General features: G+C 33.3%; 1 long non-coding RNA gene across 1 annotated transcript; it reads right to left on the bottom strand.

The window, feature by feature from the left end:
• Positions 1–1,111: 1,111 nt before the first annotated feature.
• LOC134236167 (uncharacterized) lies at positions 1,112–5,442 on the bottom strand. The gene is made up of 3 exons (XR_009985548.1): positions 5,108–5,442; positions 3,672–3,844; positions 1,112–1,290 (listed from the first exon to the last, which is right to left on the bottom strand). It is a non-coding gene; the product is annotated as an uncharacterized LOC134236167 (long non-coding RNA).
• Positions 5,443–8,902: the final 3,460 nt, after the last annotated feature.

Below are 8,902 nucleotides of genomic sequence, written 5' to 3'. Positions count from 1 at the left end.
GACATTTCTTCCATTAAAGTAGTTTAATTAGATCAAATCATTGAAAATCATTTTAATTCTGTGTTTTATGTTTTGGCTTCTGTGTTGTTGTTTTTTTTTGCGAATAGATTGGTAGGTTTTTGAAAGATGGGTGGACGCTAAACAGAGAAAAAACTCGGAATGGCCCAAGTTTAACTTAACTTTGTCCAGTTGTTCTGAGAAGGAAATGAAATTCTGAAGAATTTAAGATACAGATGATAATGGGTAAATTTTCAAAATTTTACTACAGCTTTAGCTCATATGAGCTAAACTGTAAACAGATTTTGTGCTTTGTTGACTTTGAAATGTGACTGGACATCTCTTTGATCTTGTGTTTGAAATAACATGTCCTTTGTTCTGAATCATGCACATTTGTTAATGCTTTAGTTGTTTATGCCAAGATAGCAATCTTCCTTCAATTATACTGTAAAAATACACATATTAGATCTTATATATTGCCACTGAAGACAGACCTCTATCATCTTTACCATTAGAATTGGTATGTCTTCCCTTGGAAGCGGAAGACCTCAATACAGATGTAAACATGCAAGATCTGACAAATATTTAAAAGAACATTTATTCCAAATTAAACATATTAGATTTTGCAACAAAATCTATTTATCTTGAAAAACTGAAAGCAATTGATATAATCATATTTTTGGATTTATGTCGGTTTCTTAGGGATGGGTATCGCCAAAAAATTTCGTACCGCGATATATCACGATTTTTTCCCACAATATCACGATAAAATCATGATATTTTTAAAAGCAGTTTTTACAATGATTTTATATAAAAAGTCATTATTTTTCTAAAAAATTTGCTTGAAAAACAAAATTTTATTTTCTTGAAATATTGATGTATATCAAATCAACTATGTTTGGACGGTAAGATGCCGTTCTTTTCACGTTTTACAACATTTTTATACTTTCTGTAATTGTAATTTGAAAAGATAAAACAAGTAAATGAATAATTTTTGGGCTTTATAATATGTACTTAAATACCGGTATTTAGGTCTCCGTATCACGATACGTATCACGCAACAAAAAATCGCGATATACCGGTATACCGATAAAATCGCACATCCCTACTGTTTCTCAAATCAAAATTTAAATATGATATATTTAAAATCATCTTCTTAAACTGAGACTTGATTCAGTTGATTGTTTCAATTTCATTCTGCTGTTTATTCTTTGTCATCTCCCAAAAGAGGCTCTTCTGGCAAATCATGATCATGCTTGGCATCAAATTTCAGTACTCAGATGACAGTCACACCTATCAAAAGAAATTGATTTTTTTTAAAGTACAACTTATAAGATAAGATAAACCATCAAACTTAGTTATAAGATATTGTTATACCTTTAAAAAATTGTTCCTATAAAAATCTATACAGAAAAAAGTCTAACATTTTTAATGTTTTCCTGAGCGGCATAAAAAAATCGATGTTGGACCGCTCGGAGAGATGTTGGACTGCTTACGTCACAGAATGGGCGGAGCTTAATCTCATTTTCATTCTTTGGTTTTAAACAATGACAGATCTAATGTTACATTACGGAATATAGTACAAAATACATGTATGTCAAAAAATATATAATAAAATGAAAGGTATAACAAAACATTTATTGACAGAGTTCTCGGGCAAAATGCGTTTTGTCGGACCCTCGAACCAAACTGTCTGCCTTCGGCCTAACGGCCTCGGGCAGACAGTTTGGTTCTTTGGTCTGCAAAACGCATGTTGCCCTCGAACTCAGTCAATAAATGTATACTGTCATATTTCTGCATGTGTATTATTTGTAAAACTACTCTATAATCATTTATAAATTTAGGTTTACAGGCAGTCATTTGAGGATGTAATAAATAACATATTAGTTTTTCATGATTTCAAATAAAGGGTATGTACATAACTTGTTCATGTCAAAATTTATAAGGAATGGTAATGGTTAACAGTTGTTAACCGACTAATCAGTCAGAAAGATGGTATCTGGTTATGATTTTTTATGTGTCAGGATAAGGCCATTCATAAAGGTGTTACAGCACATTAGGAACAATGCACTAATGAAGTGACAAAACAGCATCCAGAAGAAACAATGAGCTAGCACAAAGTAACAATGCTGCTCTAGCTCATTTAAAACACCATGCTACTAAGTTTATGACAGCATGCTAATTGTTTAAGACACTTACATGCTAGCGTGAAGTAAAAATGTGCTATCACGCTTATGAGAATGGGCTAGTGTGCTTATGACAACACGGTGACAATGTACTTAGTGCGTTTGTAATAAAGTTTCAGCAGGCTGTTTACACTACGCCGTCAAGCTTACACATAAGGCCAAAATAAAATATAATCATGTTTCCTGTCCCCTGACCAAAAAAATTAGGGTCGGTATGTAGGGAAAAAATTTTATTTTGAGAAAAAATTTTATTTTCAAAATTTAATGAATGCAGAAAATAAAGCAGGTAATAAATGTAATAACAAGAAAATATGTTAACAGTTTCAAAGCAAGTTTGTTAATCAAGATTTATAAAGTAAAGGTAACCTGTACACTTGTGATGTATTAATTCTGTAAATATCATTGGTCAACTTCAGTATTTTAGAAAAATAGTTATCCAAAAAATGAAAATGTAATAAAAACTTTTAGGGTCGGAGGGTAAAATGTAGGGTAGGTCGGGTGACAGGAAACAGGAGTATTTTTTATTTTGGCCTAATAGATTGTGTAAAGTTGTATTAGGCCATTCCAAGTTTTTTCTCTGTTTAGCGTCCACCCATCTTTCAAAAACCTACCAATCTATTTGCAAAAAAAACAACAACACAGAAGCCAAAACATAAAACACAGAATTAAAATGATTTTCAATGATTTGATCTAATTAAACTACTTTAATAGAAGAAATGTCTATTCTTAAGCATAAACAAGGGAATAAATGCTTACAATACACCAAATATAACTTACTGTACAGAATTATTTGGAGAAATTGACAAATTCAACAATTTTGCCTAAATTAATCAATTTCAGGACTCCTGATGTTGTGTGTTTTTTCTAACATGGGGTGTCAAAAACCAAGGCGCACACGGACGCTAAACATAGAAAAAGCTTGGAATGGCCTTAGCATGGCAGCATGTTGAGCATCAGCACAACTGCATGTTGTTCTAAGTTGCCTTAGCCTAACAGTGTTGAGAACACTGTGTTAGCACATTGTTCCTAACACACACTTTAACAAATTGCCTTATCAGGACACCACTTAGTTTTCCATATATATTTTAAAAAGACTGGGAATAAAAATCAATTTTCGATAAGCTTCTTTTTATTATAAGTGTTTGCCTAAGCGTTTTTTACTATATAACCCAAATACATCATTGTCTGTTATGGTAGCCTAGTGGTAGGGCAATCGCTATGTATAATCATGAAGCTGGGCTTGATTTTAATTCACTGCATCAAACCTAAGACAAAAACATGTATGCAGTTATTTTCCCTAACCATGCACCCAACATTTGTAGTGAATTAGACCCTAAAAACCTCACAGTAGATGTTAGGATAATGACCCTGAGTTCCAAGTAAAGGTCCATATTGAAGCTATTCACCAGTATATATTAAATGAGTGAATGAGTGAGATTCTCATGATAACATTATCAATCAAAGTATCAATAAGAAGCTGATACTTACTGCTAAATGCTAGAGACAGGTTACTCCAAAGAGACTGTATAAACCGAGATTCTGTGTCACAGTAGGTGTGGGTGTTGGCACGAAAAGGATCCCTTACTTCTCAAAGGCAATAAGTGCTGAGTACAAGTCTATATTTGCAGCTTACTATCCCAAGTGGTGGCATCATAAAATGACTGAAAAATTTTCAATAGACTAATTAACAAACAAACCATTTCTGCAGCCTTATCACAAAAAAAAGCAAACTCTACTATTACATTTTTTTTTTTTTTTTACAAATTTCTTTTGCAATTTAACTAAGAAACATACATATGACATAATAAAATATTGATTTAATTAACTGAGCAATATTATATTGTGTGCAATTATTTTGTCAATAAATTATACTAAATTTTTTTCTGCAGTAACTTTGGACCCACAGTGCTTTGCTTCTTTGAGCTACATTCAAGCTTTAAAGTGGTATTATAGGCCAAACTTACACTACGACGTCATGTGACTTTAGAGTCTAGTGCCCTGTTCAGACGGAGAGTTTAATTCGCAGTAAATTATTGCGAAGTAAACTAAATTAAATGCAAATCAAACTAATGCGAATCAAACTGTGTTCACATGACAGCTAATTATAATGCAAAGTAACCAAATCGAATAAAAATTTTACTTTGACAGTCATGCAGGCTTCAGTTAGGCTTTTATGACATCATTTACAAATCATGTCACCTTAGGCGTAAACAGATGTATTTGACATAATGTCACAGTGTCTGTTTTCACATTTTAGTGATTAACACTATATTTTCCTTAGTTTTTCAGCGTAGCATTTGACTTAATTTTGCCATTTCACATGCCTAGTGATTAACACTATATTTTCCTTAGTTTTTCACTCAAAAATAGCACAAGTACTTAAAGCTGACCACTAACATGTAGCATTTGACTTAATTTTGCCATTTCACATGCCTCAAAATTTAATTGGAATTAGCTTACCTTAGTCATGTTAGTGTTCACAAGGAGCTAATGCGAAGTAATTTAATGCGCAGTAAATTAATTGGAATTAAAATAATTTGAATTGAACTCAGTCCATGTGAACATGCATCGATGCACCAAATGTGTAGTGCGGTTTGACAAGCCTGATCTAAATTAAAAGTGAATAAGTATCTGCCCTTACCATGCTTATCGTACCCTAACATCACACCCGTCAACATATTTTTAGTTGAAAAACATTTTGTTTTGAACATGTTGAAAGCAAGTCTTGTTGAAATTACATGCTCACACATATTTAAATAAAATTTAAAGCTGTGGGGATTTTAAAAGGCTAACTGAGAGCGTCTGAATTGTAAAACAGTTAATATATCGCTGTGTCTGTGTATTTCTAAAAATATCGACAGCTGATAAATGCTCTAAGCTGCCATAGTAATATAATGTAAATTTTAGGTAAAAAAAAATCTTACCTTCGAATTCATTCCCATGGTCCACGCCAATCATAAATTAAAATGTAACCGTCAGCTCTTTAATCATTCGATACAATTATCACTGGGGAATCCGAAACAGAGTCAAGAGTGTTCATCCTTGTTTATTACTGTGACAGTCGGAATTTCCTCGTAAACAATTCACACAAGAATATATAAATCGGATAATTTTGCTTAGAATAATACTCCAGAGGATTGATAAAGTACTTTGAGCTGCAGATAAAATGTCCGTGCATGTTTACATACGGCTTGTATGGTGAGAAAATCCTCAACTTCACTTTGTAAACATGATAAACATGTGTCCGATTTGCCGATTTCGATGGGACACACTGAAACCCGGATGTACTAAAGACCTGAAATTACCCGATGTTTTTATTTTAAATTAAATGATAATATTGAGTACTTAAAATGTCTTATTTTAAAGACCTTTGACTATGATGCATTATGTTATACAAGAATTCATTTGTTTGGAATATTACTGATAATTTTTAATCAGGTCAAATCAGGATTTTAGCATATCAAGTCTTTAGTACCTTCCCGTTTCCCACAATGCCGCGCGTTGTTTACACCTATACAAATGCAGAAAAAACCCATTTTGATTTCACCTTTTGTTGTGTACATACATCACATTTTAAATTACTTGCATAAAAAGAAAACAGAGAAACACCGAATCAACACTATATATCTTAATTACTGATGCATCAACTAAAACCAGGGACCTATGTTAGTGTTATAGGTCCCTGCTAAAACTGTGCGTTAGTGGCACTGTAAAGGCTTGGCTGGCTACAGTAGCTAGACAACTTGTCCATGTAAGGTTTCCCACATATTTGTTTTATAAAAAACAAATATAATTTGGAGTTTGTTTATCTTTATACCAAATGACAGGGTTTTTCATCAATTCGAAATGATTTCAGATAAAATTTTTCATAGTATAACTGTTACCATTAAAAAATTAATATTTTTAGCTCTCAGAAAAAAAAAACGTTTATGATCTATTTACCCCTGGCCTAATTATAGGGGCCAGCCCCTTTTCCTAAATCTTATATGAAAGCTCTCATAATTACGCACAACTTTTGTTGTATATTTCTTGCCAAACTATTCTCGGTGCAAAAGTAATTACGCGTTTTGACCGGAAGTGACGTCATTTGACGACTTTTGACAATTCCGGCATTATTTCCGGCTGACATCACAGTCAGCAAGTCAGAAAAAAATTGAAAAACTCAAATTCAATCGTTTTATTTGATTTATTTTGATTCAAAGGAAAAACTTTGAATTTTCGACTACTTCCGGTTTTTACCGGAAGTACTTCTGATGGATGCTTTTTGTTGAGGATTGTGAATAAAAATATATGTTCTATTTGCCTTTAATCAATCCCGTTAAATTTTTCAAAAAATCTTAAAATTAAACATCCCTTCCTGTGTCGACCGGAAGTGACGGATGCGAAATTAAAAGACGTCATGCATAACTCAATAAGATGTTTTATAATCCCTGAAAATATCATGATTCAATCTTGAGTGATTTACAAGAAGATGCTTGGACAAAATGACAACTTAAAAAAAGAAAATCGGACAAAAAATGCGACCGGAAGTGATTTTCAAAAAAATGAAAAAAAGGTCTGGAGATATTACAACAATGCATCATTCCTGAAAAAATCTTTGAAATCGGTTCAGTAGTTTCGGAGAAATCACGTGTACTATGAAAAGGGAAAAATAATAATAATAGGAAACATAAGAAAAACAGTAAGGTCTTCCGAAGGAAGTCGGAAGACCTTAATAATAAGAAACAGTAGAATCACTATAAGGTCTTCCGTGAAGACGGAAGACCTTAATAATAAGAAACAGTAGAATCACTAGAAGTTCTTCCGTGAAGACGGAAGACCTTAATAAGAAACAGTAGAATCACTATAACGTAACGGAAGACCTTAATAATAATAATAAGAAACAGAGTAAAAACAATATGTTCCCCAACTTCGTTTGGGGAACATAATAACTAGAAAGTCTGCTATTGCAAGCAATAGCATATGTCGCCCCGTACTGGACAAGACTTTCATTTTTATCATCACTAAAACAATGGTCCATTAGCTAAGCTTGGACAACCATCAAGTCGTATCAGTCCTTTCCGTTGGAAACGGAAGACCTTAATTGGGTACATCCCACTATTTATTTTTAGAATCGGTAGGAGTAGAAAGTAGTGCAGGTAAAAATTACAAGTTCCTAAAATTGCAGACTTGCATAAAAGAAATTGGGCAGATGTACTGAACTGAGCCTCATACTTGTTAATTGGCAGTATCTTTCCTACCAAAAAAGCTTGGCAAATGTAATTTTTTAAGAAGATCAGCCGAATTATTTTGTGTATTATAACGCCAGTGAGAACTCTAAAATTTCCCTACTTTCACTTTCATTTTTAGAGGTTCTGCCGGAAAACAAATCTGACATGCCACCTTCAATTGGAGCATTTCTGCATTGCACAGGGCTGATGTTTCTTATGAGATGATAAATCATGTGTAAACTTTCTCAGTTTAGCGGAATCATGAACATTTTCGGCGAGATGAATGTTTTGTTTACAGTAGTGATCAAGGCTTCGCGCACCTGTAGGAGCGGATCCCAGTATTTATGAATGAATAAAAACTATGGAAATAACGTACCAATTTTCTAATTTATACTTGCACTATCTAATGAAATTAATAATATACAAGTCATAGATATACAAAAAAAAACGCGAAATGCTAATAAATGCAGCTGACAATCGTTATTTTTTTATGTAGATAAAATAAAATAATTATAAAATCTAGAGACAAGACAGAAGAAGAATGAATGTTGGCAAACTATCAAATCACATCAGGAGAACTGAATTTTATGAATGAAACTTTTAAAACGTTACTTGTAAGTTGTATATGTTATATCTGTGTATTCTACCTGGCAGTGCGCTTCAAAAGGGGGGGGGGGGTCGTCTTGAACATAGTACCTTACGTTTGAACGGTAAGGGCTAGGGCTTTCGTATTTCAAATATGTAATCCTTGTGAAAAGAACTTTTATTGGACACAAAGAACATTGACCCTTTGACCTAGACCTTGGAGAACACATGTGTACATCTTAACCTTTTTTCTGTTTCGTTTCTATGACAACTGTGAGAGACTCATTACAATTATTTTAAAAGTAGAAATCACTTTGACACATTGCAAGGAAATAACATTGAAAGTTTCAAAACGATTGCTTGAGTAGTTATTGAGAAAATCGAAATTAAAGAATTTTAACATTCCCCTGGTTTCCATGGCAATAATCGATTATTTGAAAATTTTAAATGCAAATCGCACAACTACAGATACTATCATTAAAATAAAAAAAGTTTCATGACGAACGTTTAAGGGACCAGAGAGAACACTCGCGGACAAAATTCGTCGCTTTTTACAGGTTTCCATGGCAACGGTAGACATATTGGAACTGAACGACCTCACTGCACAACTACAACCAGTGATCGTCCTTTGAGGAAAGTTTCAGGAAGATTGTCCCAGCCATCTCTGAGAAACAGCCTGGATAAAAAGAAAATGCGTACAATATCAATATGTCGTCCCCGACTTCGTTCGGGGCGACATAATAATAACTAGATACGATCTCGTTGCGAGCAACGAGTGGGTCTTTCGTTCGATTCTTGATGAGATGAGATCAGATTTTGATTGAGATTTTCATTCTTAAGTAATGATTTTCCATAATCTGTAAAAAACATTGAACAATAAAGACTTCTAAAATCGACTTTTGGCCCCTCACGGCCCCTAATATT

The sequence above is a fragment of the Saccostrea cucullata genome, unplaced genomic scaffold (assembly GCF_032062105.1).
Source record: "Saccostrea cucullata isolate Sc308-1 unplaced genomic scaffold, CSIRO_AGI_Scuc_v1 ctg23807, whole genome shotgun sequence".
Taxonomy (NCBI): Eukaryota; Metazoa; Mollusca; class Bivalvia; order Ostreida; family Ostreidae; genus Saccostrea; species Saccostrea cuccullata.
The sequence above is the reverse complement of the archived record's forward strand: the minus strand, read 5'-3'. Positions and strand labels throughout refer to the sequence as shown.